The sequence below is a fragment of the Hydractinia symbiolongicarpus genome, chromosome 2, assembly GCF_029227915.1.
Source record: "Hydractinia symbiolongicarpus strain clone_291-10 chromosome 2, HSymV2.1, whole genome shotgun sequence".
NCBI classification, from domain to species: domain Eukaryota; kingdom Metazoa; phylum Cnidaria; class Hydrozoa; order Anthoathecata; family Hydractiniidae; genus Hydractinia; species Hydractinia symbiolongicarpus.
Genome location: NC_079876.1, coordinates 31,885,155 through 31,903,111, shown reverse-complemented (window position 1 = coordinate 31,903,111; position 17,957 = coordinate 31,885,155). Strand labels below are relative to the sequence as shown.

At 48.3% G+C, this 17,957-nt stretch overlaps 86 non-coding genes across 86 annotated transcripts; 72 read left to right on the top strand and 14 right to left on the bottom strand.

Annotated features, from left to right (window-relative positions):
- The first annotated feature begins 859 nt into the window (after positions 1–859).
- On the top strand, positions 860–932 carry Trnaf-gaa (transfer RNA phenylalanine (anticodon GAA)). Its single transcript has one exon. It is a non-coding gene; the product is annotated as a tRNA-Phe (tRNA).
- Positions 933–1,069: 137 nt separating this feature from the next.
- Trnag-gcc (transfer RNA glycine (anticodon GCC)) lies at positions 1,070–1,140 on the bottom strand. The gene has a single exon. It is a non-coding gene; the product is annotated as a tRNA-Gly (tRNA).
- A 116-nt stretch (positions 1,141–1,256) lies between these two features.
- Trnat-agu (transfer RNA threonine (anticodon AGU)) lies at positions 1,257–1,329 on the top strand. The gene has a single exon. It is a non-coding gene; the product is annotated as a tRNA-Thr (tRNA).
- Positions 1,330–1,387: 58 nt separating this feature from the next.
- Trnas-aga (transfer RNA serine (anticodon AGA)) lies at positions 1,388–1,469 on the top strand. The gene has a single exon. It is a non-coding gene; the product is annotated as a tRNA-Ser (tRNA).
- Positions 1,470–1,566: 97 nt separating this feature from the next.
- Trnae-uuc (transfer RNA glutamic acid (anticodon UUC)) lies at positions 1,567–1,638 on the top strand. The gene has a single exon. It is a non-coding gene; the product is annotated as a tRNA-Glu (tRNA).
- Positions 1,639–1,714: 76 nt separating this feature from the next.
- On the top strand, positions 1,715–1,786 carry Trnac-gca (transfer RNA cysteine (anticodon GCA)). The gene has a single exon. It is a non-coding gene; the product is annotated as a tRNA-Cys (tRNA).
- Positions 1,787–1,860: 74 nt separating this feature from the next.
- Trnas-uga (transfer RNA serine (anticodon UGA)) lies at positions 1,861–1,942 on the top strand. Its single transcript has one exon. It is a non-coding gene; the product is annotated as a tRNA-Ser (tRNA).
- An 80-nt stretch (positions 1,943–2,022) lies between these two features.
- Trnaf-gaa (transfer RNA phenylalanine (anticodon GAA)) lies at positions 2,023–2,095 on the top strand. Its single transcript has one exon. It is a non-coding gene; the product is annotated as a tRNA-Phe (tRNA).
- Positions 2,096–2,232: 137 nt separating this feature from the next.
- On the bottom strand, positions 2,233–2,303 carry Trnag-gcc (transfer RNA glycine (anticodon GCC)). Its single transcript has one exon. It is a non-coding gene; the product is annotated as a tRNA-Gly (tRNA).
- Positions 2,304–2,419: 116 nt separating this feature from the next.
- On the top strand, positions 2,420–2,492 carry Trnat-agu (transfer RNA threonine (anticodon AGU)). Its single transcript has one exon. It is a non-coding gene; the product is annotated as a tRNA-Thr (tRNA).
- A 58-nt stretch (positions 2,493–2,550) lies between these two features.
- On the top strand, positions 2,551–2,632 carry Trnas-aga (transfer RNA serine (anticodon AGA)). Its single transcript has one exon. It is a non-coding gene; the product is annotated as a tRNA-Ser (tRNA).
- A 97-nt stretch (positions 2,633–2,729) lies between these two features.
- On the top strand, positions 2,730–2,801 carry Trnae-uuc (transfer RNA glutamic acid (anticodon UUC)). Its single transcript has one exon. It is a non-coding gene; the product is annotated as a tRNA-Glu (tRNA).
- Positions 2,802–2,877: 76 nt separating this feature from the next.
- Trnac-gca (transfer RNA cysteine (anticodon GCA)) lies at positions 2,878–2,949 on the top strand. Its single transcript has one exon. It is a non-coding gene; the product is annotated as a tRNA-Cys (tRNA).
- A 74-nt stretch (positions 2,950–3,023) lies between these two features.
- Trnas-uga (transfer RNA serine (anticodon UGA)) lies at positions 3,024–3,105 on the top strand. The gene has a single exon. It is a non-coding gene; the product is annotated as a tRNA-Ser (tRNA).
- A 290-nt stretch (positions 3,106–3,395) lies between these two features.
- On the bottom strand, positions 3,396–3,466 carry Trnag-gcc (transfer RNA glycine (anticodon GCC)). Its single transcript has one exon. It is a non-coding gene; the product is annotated as a tRNA-Gly (tRNA).
- A 116-nt stretch (positions 3,467–3,582) lies between these two features.
- Trnat-agu (transfer RNA threonine (anticodon AGU)) lies at positions 3,583–3,655 on the top strand. Its single transcript has one exon. It is a non-coding gene; the product is annotated as a tRNA-Thr (tRNA).
- A 58-nt stretch (positions 3,656–3,713) lies between these two features.
- Positions 3,714–3,795, top strand: Trnas-aga (transfer RNA serine (anticodon AGA)). Its single transcript has one exon. It is a non-coding gene; the product is annotated as a tRNA-Ser (tRNA).
- Positions 3,796–3,892: 97 nt separating this feature from the next.
- Positions 3,893–3,964, top strand: Trnae-uuc (transfer RNA glutamic acid (anticodon UUC)). The gene has a single exon. It is a non-coding gene; the product is annotated as a tRNA-Glu (tRNA).
- Positions 3,965–4,040: 76 nt separating this feature from the next.
- On the top strand, positions 4,041–4,112 carry Trnac-gca (transfer RNA cysteine (anticodon GCA)). The gene has a single exon. It is a non-coding gene; the product is annotated as a tRNA-Cys (tRNA).
- Positions 4,113–4,186: 74 nt separating this feature from the next.
- On the top strand, positions 4,187–4,268 carry Trnas-uga (transfer RNA serine (anticodon UGA)). Its single transcript has one exon. It is a non-coding gene; the product is annotated as a tRNA-Ser (tRNA).
- A 290-nt stretch (positions 4,269–4,558) lies between these two features.
- Positions 4,559–4,629, bottom strand: Trnag-gcc (transfer RNA glycine (anticodon GCC)). The gene has a single exon. It is a non-coding gene; the product is annotated as a tRNA-Gly (tRNA).
- A 116-nt stretch (positions 4,630–4,745) lies between these two features.
- On the top strand, positions 4,746–4,818 carry Trnat-agu (transfer RNA threonine (anticodon AGU)). Its single transcript has one exon. It is a non-coding gene; the product is annotated as a tRNA-Thr (tRNA).
- Positions 4,819–4,876: 58 nt separating this feature from the next.
- Trnas-aga (transfer RNA serine (anticodon AGA)) lies at positions 4,877–4,958 on the top strand. The gene has a single exon. It is a non-coding gene; the product is annotated as a tRNA-Ser (tRNA).
- A 97-nt stretch (positions 4,959–5,055) lies between these two features.
- Trnae-uuc (transfer RNA glutamic acid (anticodon UUC)) lies at positions 5,056–5,127 on the top strand. The gene has a single exon. It is a non-coding gene; the product is annotated as a tRNA-Glu (tRNA).
- Positions 5,128–5,203: 76 nt separating this feature from the next.
- Positions 5,204–5,275, top strand: Trnac-gca (transfer RNA cysteine (anticodon GCA)). The gene has a single exon. It is a non-coding gene; the product is annotated as a tRNA-Cys (tRNA).
- Positions 5,276–5,349: 74 nt separating this feature from the next.
- On the top strand, positions 5,350–5,431 carry Trnas-uga (transfer RNA serine (anticodon UGA)). The gene has a single exon. It is a non-coding gene; the product is annotated as a tRNA-Ser (tRNA).
- Positions 5,432–5,721: 290 nt separating this feature from the next.
- Positions 5,722–5,792, bottom strand: Trnag-gcc (transfer RNA glycine (anticodon GCC)). The gene has a single exon. It is a non-coding gene; the product is annotated as a tRNA-Gly (tRNA).
- A 116-nt stretch (positions 5,793–5,908) lies between these two features.
- Positions 5,909–5,981, top strand: Trnat-agu (transfer RNA threonine (anticodon AGU)). Its single transcript has one exon. It is a non-coding gene; the product is annotated as a tRNA-Thr (tRNA).
- A 237-nt stretch (positions 5,982–6,218) lies between these two features.
- Trnae-uuc (transfer RNA glutamic acid (anticodon UUC)) lies at positions 6,219–6,290 on the top strand. The gene has a single exon. It is a non-coding gene; the product is annotated as a tRNA-Glu (tRNA).
- Positions 6,291–6,366: 76 nt separating this feature from the next.
- On the top strand, positions 6,367–6,438 carry Trnac-gca (transfer RNA cysteine (anticodon GCA)). The gene has a single exon. It is a non-coding gene; the product is annotated as a tRNA-Cys (tRNA).
- A 74-nt stretch (positions 6,439–6,512) lies between these two features.
- On the top strand, positions 6,513–6,594 carry Trnas-uga (transfer RNA serine (anticodon UGA)). Its single transcript has one exon. It is a non-coding gene; the product is annotated as a tRNA-Ser (tRNA).
- A 290-nt stretch (positions 6,595–6,884) lies between these two features.
- Trnag-gcc (transfer RNA glycine (anticodon GCC)) lies at positions 6,885–6,955 on the bottom strand. The gene has a single exon. It is a non-coding gene; the product is annotated as a tRNA-Gly (tRNA).
- Positions 6,956–7,071: 116 nt separating this feature from the next.
- Trnat-agu (transfer RNA threonine (anticodon AGU)) lies at positions 7,072–7,144 on the top strand. The gene has a single exon. It is a non-coding gene; the product is annotated as a tRNA-Thr (tRNA).
- A 58-nt stretch (positions 7,145–7,202) lies between these two features.
- Positions 7,203–7,284, top strand: Trnas-aga (transfer RNA serine (anticodon AGA)). The gene has a single exon. It is a non-coding gene; the product is annotated as a tRNA-Ser (tRNA).
- A 97-nt stretch (positions 7,285–7,381) lies between these two features.
- Trnae-uuc (transfer RNA glutamic acid (anticodon UUC)) lies at positions 7,382–7,453 on the top strand. Its single transcript has one exon. It is a non-coding gene; the product is annotated as a tRNA-Glu (tRNA).
- Positions 7,454–7,529: 76 nt separating this feature from the next.
- On the top strand, positions 7,530–7,601 carry Trnac-gca (transfer RNA cysteine (anticodon GCA)). The gene has a single exon. It is a non-coding gene; the product is annotated as a tRNA-Cys (tRNA).
- A 74-nt stretch (positions 7,602–7,675) lies between these two features.
- On the top strand, positions 7,676–7,757 carry Trnas-uga (transfer RNA serine (anticodon UGA)). The gene has a single exon. It is a non-coding gene; the product is annotated as a tRNA-Ser (tRNA).
- A 290-nt stretch (positions 7,758–8,047) lies between these two features.
- Trnag-gcc (transfer RNA glycine (anticodon GCC)) lies at positions 8,048–8,118 on the bottom strand. Its single transcript has one exon. It is a non-coding gene; the product is annotated as a tRNA-Gly (tRNA).
- Positions 8,119–8,234: 116 nt separating this feature from the next.
- On the top strand, positions 8,235–8,307 carry Trnat-agu (transfer RNA threonine (anticodon AGU)). The gene has a single exon. It is a non-coding gene; the product is annotated as a tRNA-Thr (tRNA).
- A 58-nt stretch (positions 8,308–8,365) lies between these two features.
- Trnas-aga (transfer RNA serine (anticodon AGA)) lies at positions 8,366–8,447 on the top strand. The gene has a single exon. It is a non-coding gene; the product is annotated as a tRNA-Ser (tRNA).
- A 97-nt stretch (positions 8,448–8,544) lies between these two features.
- Positions 8,545–8,616, top strand: Trnae-uuc (transfer RNA glutamic acid (anticodon UUC)). Its single transcript has one exon. It is a non-coding gene; the product is annotated as a tRNA-Glu (tRNA).
- Positions 8,617–8,838: 222 nt separating this feature from the next.
- On the top strand, positions 8,839–8,920 carry Trnat-ugu (transfer RNA threonine (anticodon UGU)). The gene has a single exon. It is a non-coding gene; the product is annotated as a tRNA-Thr (tRNA).
- Positions 8,921–9,000: 80 nt separating this feature from the next.
- On the top strand, positions 9,001–9,073 carry Trnaf-gaa (transfer RNA phenylalanine (anticodon GAA)). The gene has a single exon. It is a non-coding gene; the product is annotated as a tRNA-Phe (tRNA).
- A 137-nt stretch (positions 9,074–9,210) lies between these two features.
- On the bottom strand, positions 9,211–9,281 carry Trnag-gcc (transfer RNA glycine (anticodon GCC)). Its single transcript has one exon. It is a non-coding gene; the product is annotated as a tRNA-Gly (tRNA).
- A 116-nt stretch (positions 9,282–9,397) lies between these two features.
- On the top strand, positions 9,398–9,470 carry Trnat-agu (transfer RNA threonine (anticodon AGU)). The gene has a single exon. It is a non-coding gene; the product is annotated as a tRNA-Thr (tRNA).
- Positions 9,471–9,528: 58 nt separating this feature from the next.
- On the top strand, positions 9,529–9,610 carry Trnas-aga (transfer RNA serine (anticodon AGA)). Its single transcript has one exon. It is a non-coding gene; the product is annotated as a tRNA-Ser (tRNA).
- Positions 9,611–9,707: 97 nt separating this feature from the next.
- Trnae-uuc (transfer RNA glutamic acid (anticodon UUC)) lies at positions 9,708–9,779 on the top strand. The gene has a single exon. It is a non-coding gene; the product is annotated as a tRNA-Glu (tRNA).
- A 222-nt stretch (positions 9,780–10,001) lies between these two features.
- Positions 10,002–10,083, top strand: Trnat-ugu (transfer RNA threonine (anticodon UGU)). The gene has a single exon. It is a non-coding gene; the product is annotated as a tRNA-Thr (tRNA).
- An 80-nt stretch (positions 10,084–10,163) lies between these two features.
- Trnaf-gaa (transfer RNA phenylalanine (anticodon GAA)) lies at positions 10,164–10,236 on the top strand. The gene has a single exon. It is a non-coding gene; the product is annotated as a tRNA-Phe (tRNA).
- Positions 10,237–10,373: 137 nt separating this feature from the next.
- Trnag-gcc (transfer RNA glycine (anticodon GCC)) lies at positions 10,374–10,444 on the bottom strand. Its single transcript has one exon. It is a non-coding gene; the product is annotated as a tRNA-Gly (tRNA).
- A 116-nt stretch (positions 10,445–10,560) lies between these two features.
- Positions 10,561–10,633, top strand: Trnat-agu (transfer RNA threonine (anticodon AGU)). Its single transcript has one exon. It is a non-coding gene; the product is annotated as a tRNA-Thr (tRNA).
- A 58-nt stretch (positions 10,634–10,691) lies between these two features.
- Positions 10,692–10,773, top strand: Trnas-aga (transfer RNA serine (anticodon AGA)). Its single transcript has one exon. It is a non-coding gene; the product is annotated as a tRNA-Ser (tRNA).
- Positions 10,774–11,018: 245 nt separating this feature from the next.
- On the top strand, positions 11,019–11,090 carry Trnac-gca (transfer RNA cysteine (anticodon GCA)). Its single transcript has one exon. It is a non-coding gene; the product is annotated as a tRNA-Cys (tRNA).
- A 74-nt stretch (positions 11,091–11,164) lies between these two features.
- On the top strand, positions 11,165–11,246 carry Trnas-uga (transfer RNA serine (anticodon UGA)). Its single transcript has one exon. It is a non-coding gene; the product is annotated as a tRNA-Ser (tRNA).
- Positions 11,247–11,535: 289 nt separating this feature from the next.
- Trnag-gcc (transfer RNA glycine (anticodon GCC)) lies at positions 11,536–11,606 on the bottom strand. The gene has a single exon. It is a non-coding gene; the product is annotated as a tRNA-Gly (tRNA).
- Positions 11,607–11,722: 116 nt separating this feature from the next.
- Positions 11,723–11,795, top strand: Trnat-agu (transfer RNA threonine (anticodon AGU)). Its single transcript has one exon. It is a non-coding gene; the product is annotated as a tRNA-Thr (tRNA).
- A 58-nt stretch (positions 11,796–11,853) lies between these two features.
- Trnas-aga (transfer RNA serine (anticodon AGA)) lies at positions 11,854–11,935 on the top strand. The gene has a single exon. It is a non-coding gene; the product is annotated as a tRNA-Ser (tRNA).
- A 97-nt stretch (positions 11,936–12,032) lies between these two features.
- Trnae-uuc (transfer RNA glutamic acid (anticodon UUC)) lies at positions 12,033–12,104 on the top strand. The gene has a single exon. It is a non-coding gene; the product is annotated as a tRNA-Glu (tRNA).
- A 76-nt stretch (positions 12,105–12,180) lies between these two features.
- Trnac-gca (transfer RNA cysteine (anticodon GCA)) lies at positions 12,181–12,252 on the top strand. The gene has a single exon. It is a non-coding gene; the product is annotated as a tRNA-Cys (tRNA).
- Positions 12,253–12,326: 74 nt separating this feature from the next.
- Positions 12,327–12,408, top strand: Trnas-uga (transfer RNA serine (anticodon UGA)). Its single transcript has one exon. It is a non-coding gene; the product is annotated as a tRNA-Ser (tRNA).
- A 290-nt stretch (positions 12,409–12,698) lies between these two features.
- On the bottom strand, positions 12,699–12,769 carry Trnag-gcc (transfer RNA glycine (anticodon GCC)). The gene has a single exon. It is a non-coding gene; the product is annotated as a tRNA-Gly (tRNA).
- A 116-nt stretch (positions 12,770–12,885) lies between these two features.
- On the top strand, positions 12,886–12,958 carry Trnat-agu (transfer RNA threonine (anticodon AGU)). The gene has a single exon. It is a non-coding gene; the product is annotated as a tRNA-Thr (tRNA).
- A 58-nt stretch (positions 12,959–13,016) lies between these two features.
- Trnas-aga (transfer RNA serine (anticodon AGA)) lies at positions 13,017–13,098 on the top strand. The gene has a single exon. It is a non-coding gene; the product is annotated as a tRNA-Ser (tRNA).
- A 97-nt stretch (positions 13,099–13,195) lies between these two features.
- Trnae-uuc (transfer RNA glutamic acid (anticodon UUC)) lies at positions 13,196–13,267 on the top strand. The gene has a single exon. It is a non-coding gene; the product is annotated as a tRNA-Glu (tRNA).
- A 76-nt stretch (positions 13,268–13,343) lies between these two features.
- Trnac-gca (transfer RNA cysteine (anticodon GCA)) lies at positions 13,344–13,415 on the top strand. The gene has a single exon. It is a non-coding gene; the product is annotated as a tRNA-Cys (tRNA).
- Positions 13,416–13,489: 74 nt separating this feature from the next.
- Trnas-uga (transfer RNA serine (anticodon UGA)) lies at positions 13,490–13,571 on the top strand. The gene has a single exon. It is a non-coding gene; the product is annotated as a tRNA-Ser (tRNA).
- Positions 13,572–13,651: 80 nt separating this feature from the next.
- On the top strand, positions 13,652–13,724 carry Trnaf-gaa (transfer RNA phenylalanine (anticodon GAA)). The gene has a single exon. It is a non-coding gene; the product is annotated as a tRNA-Phe (tRNA).
- Positions 13,725–13,861: 137 nt separating this feature from the next.
- On the bottom strand, positions 13,862–13,932 carry Trnag-gcc (transfer RNA glycine (anticodon GCC)). Its single transcript has one exon. It is a non-coding gene; the product is annotated as a tRNA-Gly (tRNA).
- Positions 13,933–14,048: 116 nt separating this feature from the next.
- On the top strand, positions 14,049–14,121 carry Trnat-agu (transfer RNA threonine (anticodon AGU)). The gene has a single exon. It is a non-coding gene; the product is annotated as a tRNA-Thr (tRNA).
- Positions 14,122–14,179: 58 nt separating this feature from the next.
- On the top strand, positions 14,180–14,261 carry Trnas-aga (transfer RNA serine (anticodon AGA)). Its single transcript has one exon. It is a non-coding gene; the product is annotated as a tRNA-Ser (tRNA).
- Positions 14,262–14,358: 97 nt separating this feature from the next.
- Trnae-uuc (transfer RNA glutamic acid (anticodon UUC)) lies at positions 14,359–14,430 on the top strand. Its single transcript has one exon. It is a non-coding gene; the product is annotated as a tRNA-Glu (tRNA).
- Positions 14,431–14,506: 76 nt separating this feature from the next.
- On the top strand, positions 14,507–14,578 carry Trnac-gca (transfer RNA cysteine (anticodon GCA)). Its single transcript has one exon. It is a non-coding gene; the product is annotated as a tRNA-Cys (tRNA).
- Positions 14,579–15,024: 446 nt separating this feature from the next.
- Positions 15,025–15,095, bottom strand: Trnag-gcc (transfer RNA glycine (anticodon GCC)). The gene has a single exon. It is a non-coding gene; the product is annotated as a tRNA-Gly (tRNA).
- Positions 15,096–15,211: 116 nt separating this feature from the next.
- Positions 15,212–15,284, top strand: Trnat-agu (transfer RNA threonine (anticodon AGU)). The gene has a single exon. It is a non-coding gene; the product is annotated as a tRNA-Thr (tRNA).
- Positions 15,285–15,342: 58 nt separating this feature from the next.
- Positions 15,343–15,424, top strand: Trnas-aga (transfer RNA serine (anticodon AGA)). The gene has a single exon. It is a non-coding gene; the product is annotated as a tRNA-Ser (tRNA).
- A 97-nt stretch (positions 15,425–15,521) lies between these two features.
- On the top strand, positions 15,522–15,593 carry Trnae-uuc (transfer RNA glutamic acid (anticodon UUC)). Its single transcript has one exon. It is a non-coding gene; the product is annotated as a tRNA-Glu (tRNA).
- Positions 15,594–15,669: 76 nt separating this feature from the next.
- Positions 15,670–15,741, top strand: Trnac-gca (transfer RNA cysteine (anticodon GCA)). Its single transcript has one exon. It is a non-coding gene; the product is annotated as a tRNA-Cys (tRNA).
- A 74-nt stretch (positions 15,742–15,815) lies between these two features.
- Positions 15,816–15,897, top strand: Trnas-uga (transfer RNA serine (anticodon UGA)). Its single transcript has one exon. It is a non-coding gene; the product is annotated as a tRNA-Ser (tRNA).
- Positions 15,898–16,374: 477 nt separating this feature from the next.
- Positions 16,375–16,447, top strand: Trnat-agu (transfer RNA threonine (anticodon AGU)). Its single transcript has one exon. It is a non-coding gene; the product is annotated as a tRNA-Thr (tRNA).
- Positions 16,448–16,505: 58 nt separating this feature from the next.
- Positions 16,506–16,587, top strand: Trnas-aga (transfer RNA serine (anticodon AGA)). The gene has a single exon. It is a non-coding gene; the product is annotated as a tRNA-Ser (tRNA).
- A 245-nt stretch (positions 16,588–16,832) lies between these two features.
- On the top strand, positions 16,833–16,904 carry Trnac-gca (transfer RNA cysteine (anticodon GCA)). The gene has a single exon. It is a non-coding gene; the product is annotated as a tRNA-Cys (tRNA).
- Positions 16,905–17,140: 236 nt separating this feature from the next.
- Trnaf-gaa (transfer RNA phenylalanine (anticodon GAA)) lies at positions 17,141–17,213 on the top strand. The gene has a single exon. It is a non-coding gene; the product is annotated as a tRNA-Phe (tRNA).
- A 137-nt stretch (positions 17,214–17,350) lies between these two features.
- Trnag-gcc (transfer RNA glycine (anticodon GCC)) lies at positions 17,351–17,421 on the bottom strand. Its single transcript has one exon. It is a non-coding gene; the product is annotated as a tRNA-Gly (tRNA).
- Positions 17,422–17,537: 116 nt separating this feature from the next.
- Positions 17,538–17,610, top strand: Trnat-agu (transfer RNA threonine (anticodon AGU)). Its single transcript has one exon. It is a non-coding gene; the product is annotated as a tRNA-Thr (tRNA).
- Positions 17,611–17,668: 58 nt separating this feature from the next.
- Trnas-aga (transfer RNA serine (anticodon AGA)) lies at positions 17,669–17,750 on the top strand. The gene has a single exon. It is a non-coding gene; the product is annotated as a tRNA-Ser (tRNA).
- Positions 17,751–17,847: 97 nt separating this feature from the next.
- Trnae-uuc (transfer RNA glutamic acid (anticodon UUC)) lies at positions 17,848–17,919 on the top strand. Its single transcript has one exon. It is a non-coding gene; the product is annotated as a tRNA-Glu (tRNA).
- Positions 17,920–17,957: the final 38 nt, after the last annotated feature.

The following is a 17,957-nucleotide window of genomic DNA, read 5'->3' as shown; positions in this document are numbered from 1 at the left end:
GGCATGCTTTTCAATAATAGAACTAAACGTTTTTGTCAAGTGGTCGTAATTTGAAGCAGGGTCATTTTCATTAAAATCAAAACGTGTATTCCTAACATCAGAAAGAAACTTTCTCTTATCAAACTTTCTGTTACTTCTATAAACAATTAGTTTTGGTTTCAATCTTACCAGATGAGATCTTAGGAAAGTTGTAATCATCAGATGATGGTCACTGAGTCCAGTCTCAGTAACCATAGTGTTTTGAAAAGACCTTTGTTTATTTGTTAAAATAACATCAATTGATGTTCCTTGTTCACTTGCAAAACATGTTTTGTCTTTGACTAAGTTTTTTAGGTCAAAAGTATCGCAAAGAGAAGTTATGTAATGATAATTTATTATTTCATTTTTATTATGAGTATCAATGTTTATGTCCCCCATCACAATGATGTTATCACAAAATGAGAGTGTTTTGTTTAGCCAAAAATGAAAAATCAATGTTTATGTCCCCCATCACAATGATGTTATCACAAAATGAGAGTGTTTGTTTAGCCAGGCGGCCCGGGTTCGATTCCCGGTGCGGGAAGTGTACATTTTTTTAAGTTAAGTTGCTCTCTCACGCGTTGATGTTATAAACCCTGTGCGTGGATTCCGTCCTTTTTGTCCTCTTCGGCACCTGAGTGGTGAGCTGGTGAATTATTCTGGTTACCCAGCAATTTCTGCTGCGATGGCCGAGTGGTTAAGGCGTTAGACTTGAAATCTAATGGGATCTTCCCGCGTAGGTTCGAACCTTACTCGCAGCGAATCTTCAAACATTCTTTTTGATCTGGTCAAGTGTCTATCACAACGTACAGACCTTTGCCATGTGATAGAATTGATCATGGCCGAGATAGCTCAGTTGGGAGAGCGTCAGACTGAAGATCTGAAGGTCCCTGGTTCAATCCCGGGTCTCGGCATTTTATCACTGCCCAGCAGGGCGGTTTGAGGTGGTGAATGCAAGCAGCCGTAGCACTTTTCCTCAGCTATGTTTTTTTATTTATTTTCCTTCCTTTCTTTTTTACGGAGGGTATTTTCTGGTGTAGGTAAAACACGATGCATTGGCGGGGAATCGAACCCCGGTCTCCCGCGTGGCAGGCGAGAATTCTACCACTGAACCACCAATGCGTTACTACTCATTTCCAAAATTTCCGAGTGACAGTGTATCACGTCCCGGTGTGTTAGTAGCCTTAACGGCATTTCAGACGTGTGATATTGAGATTTTCAAAATCTCCCAACAGGCAGGCGCTGTGGCTTAGCGGTTAAAGCGCCTGTCTAGTAAACAGGAGATCCCCGGTTCAAATCCGGGCAGTGCCTTTAGCAGTAATGTTGTGCTTTCTGGTCGGCCTTGTGGCAATGGCCAGCGGTTTGTCAGGCTGCGATGGCCGAGTGGTTAAGGCGTTTGACTAGAAATCAAATGGGATCTTCCCGCGTAGGTTCGAATCCTACTCGCAGCGGACGCAAAAAGGTGTTTTTGACACGAACAGAAAGACAGAGCTAGTTCAAATTGTCAGAAAAAGCATGACATCTAAATTACTTAGTGGTGCGAATGTGTCCCGCATGGTCTAGTGGTTAGGATTTCTGGTTTTCACCCAGGCGGCCCGGGTTCGATTCCCGGTGCGGGAAGTGTACATTTTTTAAGTTAAGTTGCTCTCTCACGCGTTGATGTTATATACCCTGTGCGTGGATTCCGTCCTTGGCTGGGGATATAGCTCAGTGGTAGAGCATTCGACTGCAGATCGAGAGGTCCCTGGTTCAAACCCGGGTGTCCCCTACTAGTTGGCTTTTTGTCCTCTTCGGCACCTGAGTGGTGAGCTGGTGAATTATTCTGGTTACCCAGCAATTTCTGCTGCGATGGCCGAGTGGTTAAGGCGTTAGACTTGAAATCTAATGGGATCTTCCCGCGTAGGTTCGAACCCTACTCGCAGCGAATCTTCAAACATTCTTTTTGATCTGGTCAAGTGTCTATCACAACGTACAGACCTTTGCCATGTGATAGAATTGATCATGGCCGAGATAGCTCAGTTGGGAGAGCGTCAGACTGAAGATCTGAAGGTCCCTGGTTCAATCCCGGGTCTCGGCATTTTATCACTGCCCAGCAGGGCGGTTTGAGGTGGTGAATGCAAGCAGCCGTAGCACTTTTCCTCAGCTATGTTTTTTTATTTATTTTCCTTCCTTTCTTTTTTACGGAGGGTATTTTCTGGTGTAGGTAAAACACGATGCATTGGCGGGGAATCGAACCCCGGTCTCCCGCGTGGCAGGCGAGAATTCTACCACTGAACCACCAATGCGTTACTACTCATTTCCAAAATTTCCGAGTGACAGTGTATCACGTCCCGGTGTGTTAGTAGCCTTAACGGCATTTCAGACGTGTGATATTGAGATTTTCAAAATCTCCCAACAGGCAGGCGCTGTGGCTTAGCGGTTAAAGCGCCTGTCTAGTAAACAGGAGATCCCCGGTTCAAATCCGGGCAGTGCCTTTAGCAGTAATGTTGTGCTTTCTGGTCGGCCTTGTGGCAATGGCCAGCGGTTTGTCAGGCTGCGATGGCCGAGTGGTTAAGGCGTTTGACTAGAAATCAAATGGGATCTTCCCGCGTAGGTTCGAATCCTACTCGCAGCGGACGCAAAAAGGTGTTTTTGACACGAACAGAAAGACAGAGCTAGTTCAAATTGTCAGAAAAAGCATGACATCTAAATTACTTAGTGGTGCGAATGTGTCCCGCATGGTCTAGTGGTTAGGATTTCTGGTTTTCACCCAGGCGGCCCGGGTTCGATTCCCGGTGCGGGAAGTGTACATTTTTTAAGTTAAGTTGCTCTCTCACGCGTTGATGTTATATACCCTGTGCGTGGATTCCGTCCTTGGCTGGGGATATAGCTCAGTGGTAGAGCATTCGACTGCAGATCGAGAGGTCCCTGGTTCAAACCCGGGTGTCCCCTACTAGTTGGCTTTTTGTCCTCTTCGGCACCTGAGTGGTGAGCTGGTGAATTATTCTGGTTACCCAGCAATTTCTGCTGCGATGGCCGAGTGGTTAAGGCGTTAGACTTGAAATCTAATGGGATCTTCCCGCGTAGGTTCGAACCCTACTCGCAGCGAATCTTCAAACATTCTTTTTGATCTGGTCAAGTGTCTATCACAACGTACAGACCTTTGCCATGTGATAGAATTGATCATGGCCGAGATAGCTCAGCTGGGAGAGCGTCAGACTGAAGATCTGAAGGTCCCTGGTTCAATCCCGGCTCTTGGCATTTTATCACTGCCCAGCAGGGCGGTTTGAGGTGGTGAATGCAAGCAGCCGTAGCACTTTTCCTCAGCTATGTTTTTTTATTTATTTTCCTTCCTTTCTTTTTTACGGAGGGTATTTTCTGGTGTAGGTAAAACACGATGCATTGGCGGGGAATCGAACCCCGGTCTCCCGCGTGGCAGGCGAGAATTCTACCACTGAACCACCAATGCGTTACTACTCATTTCCAAAATTTCCGAGTGACAGTGTATCACGTCCCGGTGTGTTAGTAGCCTTAACGGCATTTCAGACGTGTGATATTGAGATTTTCAAAATCTCCCAACAGGCAGGCGCTGTGGCTTAGCGGTTAAAGCGCCTGTCTAGTAAACAGGAGATCCCCGGTTCAAATCCGGGCAGTGCCTTTAGCAGTAATGTTGTGCTTTCTGGTCGGCCTTGTGGCAATGGCCAGCGGTTTGTCAGGCTGCGATGGCCGAGTGGTTAAGGCGTTTGACTAGAAATCAAATGGGATCTTCCCGCGTAGGTTCGAATCCTACTCGCAGCGGACGCAAAAAGGTGTTTTTGACACGAACAGAAAGACAGAGCTAGTTCAAATTGTCAGAAAAAGCATGACATCTAAATTACTTAGTGGTGCGAATGTGTCCCGCATGGTCTAGTGGTTAGGATTTCTGGTTTTCACCCAGGCGGCCCGGGTTCGATTCCCGGTGCGGGAAATGTACATTTTTTAAGTTAAGTTGCTCTCTCACGCGTTGATGTTATATACCCTGTGCGTGGATTCCGTCCTTGGCTGGGGATATAGCTCAGTGGTAGAGCATTCGACTGCAGATCGAGAGGTCCCTGGTTCAAACCCGGGTGTCCCCTACTAGTTGGCTTTTTGTCCTCTTCGGCACCTGAGTGGTGAGCTGGTGAATTATTCTGGTTACCCAGCAATTTCTGCTGCGATGGCCGAGTGGTTAAGGCGTTAGACTTGAAATCTAATGGGATCTTCCCGCGTAGGTTCGAACCCTACTCGCAGCGAATCTTCAAACATTCTTTTTGATCTGGTCAAGTGTCTATCACAACGTACAGACCTTTGCCATGTGATAGAATTGATCATGGCCGAGATAGCTCAGTTGGGAGAGCGTCAGACTGAAGATCTGAAGGTCCCTGGTTCAATCCCGGCTCTCGGCATTTTATCACTGCCCAGCAGGGCGGTTTGAGGTGGTGAATGCAAGCAGCCGTAGCACTTTTCCTCAGCTATGTTTTTTTATTTATTTTCCTTCCTTTCTTTTTTACGGAGGGTATTTTCTGGTGTAGGTAAAACACGATGCATTGGCGGGGAATCGAACCCCGGTCTCCCGCGTGGCAGGCGAGAATTCTACCACTGAACCACCAATGCGTTACTACTCATTTCCAAAATTTCCGAGTGACAGTGTATCACGTCCCGGTGTGTTAGTAGCCTTAACGGCATTTCAGACGTGTGATATTGAGATTTTCAAAATCTCCCAACAGGCAGGCGCTGTGGCTTAGCGGTTAAAGCGCCTGTCTAGTAAACAGGAGATCCCCGGTTCAAATCCGGGCAGTGCCTTTAGCAGTAATGTTGTGCTTTCTGGTCGGCCTTGTGGCAATGGCCAGCGGTTTGTCAGGCTGCGATGGCCGAGTGGTTAAGGCGTTTGACTAGAAATCAAATGGGATCTTCCCGCGTAGGTTCGAATCCTACTCGCAGCGGACGCAAAAAGGTGTTTTTGACACGAACAGAAAGACAGAGCTAGTTCAAATTGTCAGAAAAAGCATGACATCTAAATTACTTAGTGGTGCGAATGTGTCCCGCATGGTCTAGTGGTTAGGATTTCTGGTTTTCACCCAGGCGGCCCGGGTTCGATTCCCGGTGCGGGAAGTGTACATTTTTTAAGTTAAGTTGCTCTCTCACGCGTTGATGTTATATACCCTGTGCGTGGATTCCGTCCTTGGCTGGGGATATAGCTCAGTGGTAGAGCATTCGACTGCAGATCGAGAGGTCCCTGGTTCAAACCCGGGTGTCCCCTACTAGTTGGCTTTTTGTCCTCTTCGGCACCTGAGTGGTGAGCTGGTGAATTATTCTGGTTACCCAGCAATTTCTGCTGCGATGGCCGAGTGGTTAAGGCGTTAGACTTGAAATCTAATGGGATCTTCCCGCGTAGGTTCGAACCCTACTCGCAGCGAATCTTCAAACATTCTTTTTGATCTGGTCAAGTGTCTATCACAACGTACAGACCTTTGCCATGTGATAGAATTGATCATGGCCGAGATAGCTCAGCTGGGAGAGCGTCAGACTGAAGATCTGAAGGTCCCTGGTTCAATCCCGGCTCTTGGCATTTTATCACTGCCCAGCAGGGCGGTTTGAGGTGGTGAATGCAAGCAGCCGTAGCACTTTTCCTCAGCTATGTTTTTTTATTTATTTTCCTTCCTTTCTTTTTTACGGAGGGTATTTTCTGGTGTAGGTAAAACACGATGCATTGGCGGGGAATCGAACCCCGGTCTCCCGCGTGGCAGGCGAGAATTCTACCACTGAACCACCAATGCGTTACTACTCATTTCCAAAATTTCCGAGTGACAGTGTATCACGTCCCGGTGTGTTAGTAGCCTTAACGGCATTTCAGACGTGTGATATTGAGATTTTCAAAATCTCCCAACAGGCAGGCGCTGTGGCTTAGCGGTTAAAGCGCCTGTCTAGTAAACAGGAGATCCCCGGTTCAAATCCGGGCAGTGCCTTTAGCAGTAATGTTGTGCTTTCTGGTCGGCCTTGTGGCAATGGCCAGCGGTTTGTCAGGCTGCGATGGCCGAGTGGTTAATGCGTTTGACTAGAAATCAAATGGGATCTTCCCGCGTAGGTTCGAATCCTACTCGCAGCGGACGCAAAAAGGTGTTTTTGACACGAACAGAAAGACAGAGCTAGTTCAAATTGTCAGAAAAAGCATGACATCTAAATTACTTAGTGGTGCGAATGTGTCCCGCATGGTCTAGTGGTTAGGATTTCTGGTTTTCACCCAGGCGGCCCGGGTTCGATTCCCGGTGCGGGAAATGTACATTTTTTAAGTTAAGTTGCTCTCTCACGCGTTGATGTTATATACCCTGTGCGTGGATTCCGTCCTTGGCTGGGGATATAGCTCAGTGGTAGAGCATTCGACTGCAGATCGAGAGGTCCCTGGTTCAAACCCGGGTGTCCCCTACTAGTTGGCTTTTTGTCCTCTTCGGCACCTGAGTGGTGAGCTGGTGAATTATTCTGGTTACCCAGCAATTTCTGCTGCGATGGCCGAGTGGTTAAGGCGTTAGACTTGAAATCTAATGGGATCTTCCCGCGTAGGTTCGAACCCTACTCGCAGCGAATCTTCAAACATTCTTTTTGATCTGGTCAAGTGTCTATCACAACGTACAGACCTTTGCCATGTGATAGAATTGATCATGGCCGAGATAGCTCAGTTGAGAGAGCGTCAGACTGAAGATCTGAAGGTCCCTGGTTCAATCCCGGCTCTCGGCATTTTATCACTGCCCAGCAGGGCGGTTTGAGGTGGTGAATGCAAGCAGCCGTAGCACTTTTCCTCAGCTATGTTTTTTTATTTATTTTCCTTCCTTTCTTTTTTACGGAGGGTATTTTCTGGTGTAGGTAAAACACGATGCATTGGCGGGGAATCGAACCCCGGTCTCCCGCGTGGCAGGCGAGAATTCTACCACTGAACCACCAATGCGTTACTACTCATTTCCAAAATTTCCGAGTGACAGTGTATCACGTCCCGGTGTGTTAGTAGCCTTAACGGCATTTCAGACGTGTGATATTGAGATTTTCAAAATCTCCCAACAGGCAGGCGCTGTGGCTTAGCGGTTAAAGCGCCTGTCTAGTAAACAGGAGATCCCCGGTTCAAATCCGGGCAGTGCCTTTAGCAGTAATGTTGTGCTTTCTGGTCGGCCTTGTGGCAATGGCCAGCGGTTTGTCAGGCTGCGATGGCCGAGTGGTTAAGGCGTTTGACTAGAAATCAAATGGGATCTTCCCGCGTAGGTTCGAATCCTACTCGCAGCGGACGCAAAAAGGTGTTTTTGACACGAACAGAAAGACAGAGCTAGTTCAAATTGTCAGAAAAAGCATGACATCTAAATTACTTAGTGGTGCGAATGTGTCCCGCATGGTCTAGTGGTTAGGATTTCTGGTTTTCACCCAGGCGGCCCGGGTTCGATTCCCGGTGCGGGAAGTGTACATTTTTTAAGTTAAGTTGCTCTCTCACGCGTTGATGTTATATACCCTGTGCGTGGATTCCGTCCTTGGCTGGGGATATAGCTCAGTGGTAGAGCATTCGACTGCAGATCGAGAGGTCCCTGGTTCAAACCCGGGTGTCCCCTACTAGTTGGCTTTTTGTCCTCTTCGGCACCTGAGTGGTGAGCTGGTGAATTATTCTGGTTACCCAGCAATTTCTGCTGCGATGGCCGAGTGGTTAAGGCGTTAGACTTGAAATCTAATGGGATCTTCCCGCGTAGGTTCGAACCCTACTCGCAGCGAATCTTCAAACATTCTTTTTGATCTGGTCAAGTGTCTATCACAACGTACAGACCTTTGCCATGTGATAGAATTGATCATGGCTGAGATAGCTCAGTTGGGAGAGCGTCAAACTGAAGATCTGAAGGTCCCTGGTTCAATCCCGGGTCTCGGCATTTTATCACTGCCCAGCAGGGCGGTTTGAGGTGGTGAATGCAAGCAGCCGTAGCACTTTTCCTCAGCTATGTTTTTTTATTTATTTTCCTTCCTTTCTTTTTTACGGAGGGTATTTTCTGGTGTAGGTAAAACACGATGCATTGGCGGGGAATCGAACCCCGGTCTCCCGCGTGGCAGGCGAGAATTCTACCACTGAACCACCAATGCGTTACTACTCATTTCCAAAATTTCCGAGTGACAGTGTATCACGTCCCGGTGTTTTAGTAGCCTTAACGGCATTTCAGACGTGTGATATTGAGATTTTCAAAATCTCCCAACAGGCAGGCGCTGTGGCTTAGCGGTTAAAGCGCCTGTCTAGTAAACAGGAGATCCCCGGTTCAAATCCGGGCAGTGCCTTTAGCAGTAATGTTGTGCTTTCTGGTCGGCCTTGTGGCAATGGCCAGCGGTTTGTCAGGCTGCGATGGCCGAGTGGTTAAGGCGTTTGACTAGAAATCAAATGGGATCTTCCCGCGTAGGTTCGAATCCTACTCGCAGCGGACGCAAAAAGGTGTTTTTGACACGAACAGAAAGACAGAGCTAGTTCAAATTGTCAGAAAAAGCATGACATCTAAATTACTTAGTGGTGCGAATGTGTCCCGCATGGTCTAGTGGTTAGGATTTCTGGTTTTCACCCAGGCGGCCCGGGTTCGATTCCCGGTGCGGGAAGTGTACATTTTTTAAGTTAAGTTGCTCTCTCACGCGTTGATGTTATATACCCTGTCCGTGGATTCCGTCCTTGGCTGGGGATATAGCTCAGTGGTAGAGCATTCGACTGCAGATTGAGAGGTCCCTGGTTCAAACCCGGGTGTCCCCTACTAGTTGGCTTTTTGTCCTCTTCGGCACCTGAGTGGTGAGCTGGTGAATTATTCTGGTTACCCAGCAATTTCTGCTGCGATGGCCGAGTGGTTAAGGCGTTAGACTTGTAATCTAATGGGATCTTCCCGCGTAGGTTCGAACCCTACTCGCAGCGAATCTTCAAACATTCTTTTTGATCTGGTCAAGTGTCTATCACAACGTACAGACCTTTGCCATGTGATAGAATTGATCATGGCCGAGATAGCTCAGTTGGGAGAGCGTCAGACTGAAGATCTGAAGGTCCCTGGTTCAATCCCGGGTCTCGGCATTTTATCACTGCCCAGCAGGGCGGTTTGAGGTGGTGAATGCAAGCAGCCGTAGCACTTTTCCTCAGCTATGTTTTTTTATTTATTTTCCTGTCTTTCTTTTTTACAGAGGGTATTTTCTGGTGTAGGTAAAACACGATGCATTGGCGGGGAATCGAACCCCGGTCTCCCGCGTGGCAGGCGAGAATTCTACCACTGAACCACCAATGCGTTACTACTCATTTCCAAAATTTCCGAGTGACAGTGTATCACGTCCCGGTGTGTTAGTAGCCTTAACGGCATTTCAGACGTGTGATATTGAGATTTTCAAAATCTCCCAACAGGCAGGCGCTGTGGCTTAGCGGTTAAAGCGCCTGTCTAGTAAACAGGAGATCCCCGGTTCAAATCCGGGCAGTGCCTTTAGCAGTAATGTTGTGCTTTCTGGTCGGCCTTGTGGCAATGGCCAGCGGTTTGTCAGGCTGCGATGGCCGAGTGGTTAAGGCGTTTGACTAGAAATCAAATGGGATCTTCCCGCGTAGGTTCGAATCCTACTCGCAGCGGACGCAAAAAGGTGTTTTTGACACGAACAGAAAGACAGAGCTAGTTCAAATTGTCAGAAAAAGCATGACATCTAAATTACTTAGTGGTGCGAATGTGTCCCGCATGGTCTAGTGGTTAGGATTTCTGGTTTTCACCCAGGCGGCCCGGGTTCGATTCCCGGTGCGGGAAGTGTACATTTTTTAAGTTAAGTTGCTCTCTCACGCGTTGATGTTATATACCCTGTCCGTGGATTCCGTCCTTGGCTGGGGATAGAGCTCAGTGGTAGAGCATTCGACTGCAGATCGAGAGGTCCCTGGTTCAAACCCGGGTGTCCCCTACTAGTTGGCTTTTTGTCCTCTTCGGCACCTGAGTGGTGAGCTGGTGAATTATTCTGGTTACCCAGCAATTTCTGCTGCGATGGCCGAGTGGTTAAGGCGTTAGACTTGTAATCTAATGGGATCTTCCCGCGTAGGTTCGAACCCTACTCGCAGCGAATCTTCAAACATTCTTTTTGATCTGGTCAAGTGTCTATCACAACGTACAGACCTTTGCCATGTGATAGAATTGATCATGGCCGAGATAGCTCAGTTGGGAGAGCGTCAGACTGAAGATCTGAAGGTCCCTGGTTCAATCCCGGGTCTCGGCATTTTATCACTGCCCAGCAGGGCGGTTTGAGGTGGTGAATGCAAGCAGCCGTAGCACTTTTCCTCAGCTATGTTTTTTTATTTATTTTCCTGTCTTTCTTTTTTACAGAGGGTATTTTCTGGTGTAGGTAAAACACGATGCATTGGCGGGGAATCGAACCCCGGTCTCCCGCGTGGCAGGCGAGAATTCTACCACTGAACCACCAATGCGTTACTACTCATTTCCAAAATTTCCGAGTGACAGTGTATCACGTCCCGGTGTGTTAGTAGCCTTAACGGCATTTCAGACGTGTGATATTGAGATTTTCAAAATCTCCCAACAGGCAGGCGCTGTGGCTTAGCGGTTAAAGCGCCTGTCTAGTAAACAGGAGATCCCCGGTTCAAATCCGGGCAGTGCCTTTAGCAGTAATGTTGTGCTTTCTGGTCGGCCTTGTGGCAATGGCCAGCGGTTTGTCAGGCTGCGATGGCCGAGTGGTTAAGGCGTTTGACTAGAAATCAAATGGGATCTTCCCGCGTAGGTTCGAATCCTACTCGCAGCGGACGCAAAAAGGTGTTTTTGACACGAATAGAAAGACAGAGCTAGTTCAAATTGTCAGAAAAAGCATGACATCTAAATTACTTAGTGGTGCGAATGTGACCCGCATGGTCTAGTGGTTAGGATTTCTGGTTTTCACCCAGGCGGCCCGGGTTCGATTCCCGGTGCGGGAAGTGTACATTTTTTAAGTTAAGTTGCTCTCTCACGCGTTGATGTTATATACCCTGTGCGTGGATTCCGTCCTTGGCTGGGGATATAGCTCAGTGGTAGAGCATTCGACTGCAGATCGAGAGGTCCCTGGTTCAAACCCGGGTGTCCCCTACTAGTTGGCTTTTTGTCCTCTTCGGCACCTGAGTGGTGAGCTGGTGAATTATTCTGGTTACCCAGCAATTTCTGCTGCGATGGCCGAGTGGTTAAGGCGTTAGACTTGAAATCTAATGGGATCTTCCCGCGTAGGTTCGAACCCTACTCGCAGCGAATCTTCAAACATTCTTTTTGATCTGGTCAAGTGTCTATCACAACGTACAGACCTTTGCCATGTGATAGAATTGATCATGGCCGAGATAGCTCAGTTGGGAGAGCGTCAGACTGAAGATCTGAAGGTCCCTGGTTCAATCCCGGCTCTCGGCATTTTATCACTGCCCAGCAGGGCGGTTTGAGGTGGTGAATGCAAACAGCCGTAGCACTTTTCCTCAGCTATGTTTTTTTATTTATTTTCCTTCCTTTCTTTTTACGGAGGGTATTTTCTGGTGTAGGTAAAACACGATGCATTGGCGGGGAATCGAACCCCGGTCTCTCGCGTGGCAGGCGAGAATTCTACCACTGAACCACCAATGCGTTACTACTCATTTCCAAAATTTCCGAGTGACAGTGTATCACGTCCCGGTGTGTTAGTAGCCTTAACGGCATTTCAGACGTGTGATATTGAGATTTTCAAAATCTCCCAACAGGCAGGCGCTGTGGCTTAGCGGTTAAAGCGCCTGTCTAGTAAACAGGAGATCCCCGGTTCAAATCCGGGCAGTGCCTTTAGCAGTAATGTTGTGCTTTCTGGTCGGCCTTGTGGCAATGGCCAGCGGTTTGTCAGGCTGCGATGGCCGAGTGGTTAAGGCGTTTGACTAGAAATCAAATGGGATCTTCCCGCGTAGGTTCGAATCCTACTCGCAGCGGACGCAAAAAGGTGTTTTTGACACGAACAGAAAGACAGAGCTAGTTCAAATTGTCAGAAAAAGCATGACATCTAAATTACTTAGTGGTGCGAATGTGTCCCGCATGGTCTAGTGGTTAGGATTTCTGGTTTTCACCCAGGCGGCCCGGGTTCGATTCCCGGTGCGGGAAGTGTACATTTTTTAAGTTAAGTTGCTCTCTCACGCGTTGATGTTATATACCCTGTGCGTGGATTCCGTCCTTGGCTGGGGATATAGCTCAGTGGTAGAGCATTCGACTGCAGATCGAGAGGTCCCTGGTTCAAACCCGGGTGTCCCCTACTAGTTGGCTTTTTGTCCTCTTCGGCACCTGAGTGGTGAGCTGGTAAATTATTCTGGTTACCCAGCAATTTCTGCTGCGATGGCCGAGTGGTTAAGGCGTTAGACTTGAAATCTAATGGGATCTTCCCGCGTAGGTTCGAACCCTACTCGCAGCGAATCTTCAAACATTCTTTTTGATCTGGTCAAGTGTCTATCACAACATACAGACCTTTGCCATGTGATAGAATTGATCATGGCCGAGATAGCTCAGTTGGGAGAGCGTCAGAGTGAAGATCTGAAGGTCCCTGGTTCAATCCCGGGTCTCGGCATTTTATCACTGCCCAGCAGGGCGGTTTGAGGTGGTGAATGCAAGCAGCCGTAGCACTTTTCCTCAGCTATTTTTTTTTATTTATTTTCCTTCCTTTCTTTTTTACGGAGGGTATTTTCTGGTGTAGGTAAAACACGATGCATTGGCGGGGAATCGAACCCCGGTCTCCCGCGTGGCAGGCGAGAATTCTACCACTGAACCACCAATGCGTTACTACTCATTTCCAAAATTTCCGAGTGACAGTGTATCACGTCCCGGTGTGTTAGTAGCCTTAACGGCATTTCAGACGTGTGATATTGAGATTTTCAAAATCTCCCAACAGGCAGGCGCTGTGGCTTAGCGGTTAAAGCGCCTGTCTAGTAAACAGGAGATCCCCGGTTCAAATCCGGGCAGTGCCTTTAGCAGTAATGTTGTGCTTTCTGGTCGGCCTTGTGGCAATGGCAAGCGGTTTGTCAGGCTGCGATGGCCGAGTGGTTAAGGCGTTTGACTAGAAATCAAATGGGATCTTCCCGCGTAGGTTCGAATCCTACTCGCAGCGGACGCAAAAAGGTGTTTTTGACACGAACAGAAAGACAGAGCTAGTTCAAATTGTCAGAAAAAGCAGGACATCTAAATTACTTAGTGGTGCGAATGTGTCCCGCATGGTCTAGTGGTTAGGATTTCTGGTTTTCACCCAGGCGGCCCGGGTTCGATTCCCGGTGCGGGAAGTGTACATTTTTTAAGTTAAGTTGCTCTCTCACGCGTTGATGTTATATACCCTGTGCGTGGATTCCGTCCTTGGCTGGGGATATAGCTCAGTGGTAGAGCATTCGACTGCAGATCGAGAGGTCCCTGGTTCAAACCCGGGTGTCCCCTACTAGTTGGCTTTTTGTCCTCTTCGGCACCTGAGTGGTGAGTTGGTGAATTATTCTGGTTACCCAGCAATTTCTGCTGCGATGGCCGAGTGGTTAAGGCGTTAGACTTGAAATCTAATGGGATCTTCCCGCGTAGGTTCGAACCCTACTCGCAGCGAATCTTCAAACATTCTTTTTGATCTGGTCAAGTGTCTATCACAACGTACAGACCTTTGCCATGTGATAGAATTGATCATGGCCGAGATAGCTCAGTTGGGAGAGCGTCAGACTGAAGATCTGAAGGTCCCTGGTTCAATCCCGGGTCTCGGCATTTTATCACTGCCCAGCAGGGCGGTTTGAGGTGGTGAATGCAAGCAGCCGTAGCACTTTTCCTCAGCTATGTTTTTTTATTTATTTTCCTTCCTTTCTTTTTTACGGAGGGTATTTTCTGGTGTAGGTAAAACACGATGCATTGGCGGGGAATCGAACCCCGGTCTCCCGCGTGGCAGGCGAGAATTCTACCACTGAACCACCAATGCGTTACTACTCATTTCCAAAATTTCCGAGTGACAGTGTATCACGTCCCGGTGTGTTAGTAGCCTTAACGGCATTTCAGACGTGTGATATTGAGATTTTCAAAATCTCCCAACATGCAGGCGCTGTGGCTTAGCGGTTAAAGCGCCTGTCTAGTAAACAGGAGATCCCCGGTTCAAATCCGGGCAGTGCCTTTAGCAGTAATGTTGTGCTTTCTGGTCGGCCTTGTGGCAATGGCCAGCGGTTTGTCAGGCTGCGATGGCCGAGTGGTTAAGGCGTTTGACTAGAAATCAAATGGGATCTTCCCGCGTAGGTTCGAATCCTACTCGCAGCGGACGCAAAAAGGTGTTTTTGACACGAACAGAAAGACAGAGCTAGTTCAAATTGTCAGAAAAAGCATGACATCTAAATTACTTAGTGGTGCGAATGTGTCCCGCATGGTCTAGTGGTTAGGATTTCTGGTTTTCACCCAGGCGGCCCGGGTTCGATTCCCGGTGCGGGAAGTGTACATTTTTTAAGTTAAGTTGCTCTCTCACGCGTTGATGTTATATACCCTGTGCGTGGGTTCCGTCCTTGGCTGGGGATATAGCTCAGTGGTAGAGCATTCGACTGCAGATCGAGAGGTCCCTGGTTCAAACCCGGGTGTCCCCTACTAGTTGGCTTTTTTTCCTCTTCGGCACCTGAGTGGTGAGCTGGTGAATTATTCTGGTTACCCAGCAATTTCTGCTGCGATGGCCGAGTGGTTAAGGCGTTAGACTTGAAATCTAATGGGATCTTCCCGCGTAGGTTCGAACTCTACTCGCAGCGAATCTTCAAACATTCTTTTTGATCTGGTCAAGTGTCTATCACAACGTACAGACCTTTGCCATGTGATAGAATTGATCATGGCCGAGATAGCTCAGTTGGGAGAGCGTCAGACTGAAGATCTGAAGGTCCCTGGTTCAATCCCGGCTCTCGGCATTTTATCACTGCCCAGCAGGGCGGTTTGAGGTGGTGAATGCAAGCAGCCGTAGCACTTTTCCTCAGCTATGTTTTTTTATTTATTTTCCTTCCTTTCTTTTTTACGGAGGGTATTTTCTGGTGTAGGTAAAACACGATGCATTGGCGGGGAATCGAACCCCGGTCTCCCGCGTGGCAGGCGAGAATTCTACCACTGAACCACCAATGCGTTACTACTCATTTCCAAAATTTCCGAGTGACAGTGTATCACGTCCCGGTGTGTTAGTAGCCTTAACGGCATTTCAGACGTGTGATATTGAGATTTTCAAAATCTCCCAACAGGCAGGCGCTGTGGCTTAGCGGTTAAAGCGCCTGTCTAGTAAACAGGAGATCCCCGGTTCAAATCCGGGCAGTGCCTTTAGCAGTAATGTTGTGCTTTCTGGTCGGCCTTGTGGCAATGGCCAGCGGTTTGTCAGGCTGCGATGGCCGAGTGGTTAAGGCGTTTGACTAGAAATCAAATGGGATCTTCCCGCGTAGGTTCGAATCCTACTCGCAGCGGACGCAAAAAGGTGTTTTTGACACGAACAGAAAGACAGAGCTAGTTCAAATTGTCAGAAAAAGCATGACATCTAAATTACTTAGTGGTGCGAATGTGTCCCGCATGGTCTAGTGGTTAGGATTTCTGGTTTTCACCCAGGCGGCCCGGGTTCGATTCCCGGTGCGGGAAGTGTACATTTTTTAAGTTAAGTTGCTCTCTCACGCGTTGATGTTATATACCCTGTGCGTGGATTCCGTCCTTGGCTGGGGATATAGCTCAGTGGTAGAGCATTCGACTGCAGATCGAGAGGTCCCTGGTTCAAACCCGGGTGTCCCCTACTAGTTGGCTTTTTGTCCTCTTCGGCACCTGAGTGGTGAGCTGGTGAATTATTCTGGTTACCCAGCAATTTCTGCTGCGATGGCCGAGTGGTTAAGGCGTTAGACTTGAAATCTAATGGGATCTTCCCGCGTAGGTTCGAACCCTACTCGCAGCGAATCTTCAAACATTCTTTTTGATCTGGTCAAGTGTCTATCACAACGTACAGACCTTTGCCATGTGATAGAATTGATCATGGCCGAGATAGCTCAGTTGGGAGAGCGTCAGACTGAAGATCTGAAGGTCCCTGGTTCAATCCCGGCTCTCGGCATTTTATCACTGCCCAGCAGGGCGGTTTGAGGTGGTGAATGCAAGCAGCCGTAGCACTTTTCCTCAGCTATGTTTTTTTATTTATTTTCCTTCCTTTCTTTTTTACGGAGGGTATTTTCTGGTGTAGGTAAAACACGATGCATTGGCGGAGAATCGAACCCCGGTCTCCCGCGTGGCAGGCGAGAATTCTTCCACTGAATCACCAATGCGTTACTACTCATTTCCAAATTTTCCGAGTGACAGTGTATCACGTCCCGGTGTGTTAGTAGCCTTAACGGCATTTCAGACGTGTGAGATTGAGATTTTCAAAATCTCCCAACAGGCAGGCGCTGTGGCTTAGCGGTTAAAGCGCCTGTCTAGTAAACAGGAGATCCCCGGTTCAAATCCGGGCAGTGCCTTTAGCAGTAATGTTGTGCTTTCTGGTCGGCCTTGTGGCAATGGCCAGAGGTTTGTCAGGCTGCGATGGCCGAGTGGTTAAGGCGTTTGACTAGAAATCAAATGGGATCTTCCCGCGTAGGTTCGAATCCTACTCGCAGCGGACGCAAAAAGGTGTTTTTGACACGAACAGAAAGACAGAGCTAGTTCAAATTGTCAGAAAAAGCATGACATCTAAATTACTTAGTGGTGCGAATGTGTCCAGCATGGTCTAGTGGTTAGGATTTCTGGTTTTCACCCAGGCGGCCCGGGTTCGATTCCCGGTGCGGGAAGTGTACATATTTTAAGTTAAGTTGCTCTCTCACGCGTTGATGTTATATACCCTGTGCGTGGATTCCGTCCTTGGCTGGGGATATAGCTCAGTGGTAGAGCATTCGACTGCAGATCGAGAGGTCCCTGGTTCAAACCCGGGTGTCCCCTACTAGTTGGATTTTTGTCCTCTTCGGCACCTGAGTGGTGAGCTGGTGAATTATTCTGGTTACCCAGCAATTTCTGCTGCGATGGCCGAGTGGTTAAGGCGTTAGACTTGAAATCCAATGGGATCTTCCCGCGTAGGTTCGAACCCTACTCGCAGCGAATCTTCAAACATTCTTTTTGATCTGGTCAAGTGTCTATCACAACGTACAGACCTTTGCCATGTGATAGAATTGATCATGGCCGAGATAGCTCAGTTGGGAGAGCGTCAGACTGAAGATCTGAAGGTCCCTGGTTCAATCCCGGGTCTCGGCATTTTATCACTGCCCAGCAGGGCGGTTTGAGGTGGTGAATGCAAGCAGCCGTAGCACTTTTCCTCAGCTATGTTTTTTTATTTATTTTCCTTCCTTTCTTTTTTACGGAGGGTATTTTCTGGTGTAGGTAAAACACGATGCATTGGCGGGGAATCGAACCCCGGTCTCCCGCGTGGCAGGCGAGAATTCTACCACTGAACCACCAATGCGTTACTACTCATTTCCAAAATTTCCGAGTGACAGTGTATCACGTCCCGGTGTGTTAGTAGCCTTAACGGCATTTCAGACGTGTGATATTGAGATTTTCAAAATCTCCCAACAGGCAGGCGCTGTGGCTTAGCGGTTAAAGCGCCTGTCTAGTAAACAGGAGATCCCCGGTTCAAATCCGGGCAGTGCCTTTAGCAGTAATGTTGTGCTTTCTGGTCGGCCTTGTGGCAATGGCCAGCGGTTTGTCAGGCTGCGATGGCCGAGTGGTTAAGGCGTTTGACTAGAAATCAAATGGGATCTTCCCGCGTAGGTTCGAATCCTACTCGCAGCGGACGCAAAAAGGTGTTTTTGACACGAACAGAAAGACAGAGCTAGTTCAAATTGTCAGAAAAAGCATGAGATCTAAATTACTTAGTGGTGCGAATGTGTCCCGCATGGTCTAGTGGTTAGGATTTCTGGTTTTCACCCAGGCGGCCCGGGTTCGATTCCCGGTGCGGGAAGTGTACATTTTTTAAGTTAAGTTGCTCTCTCACGCGTT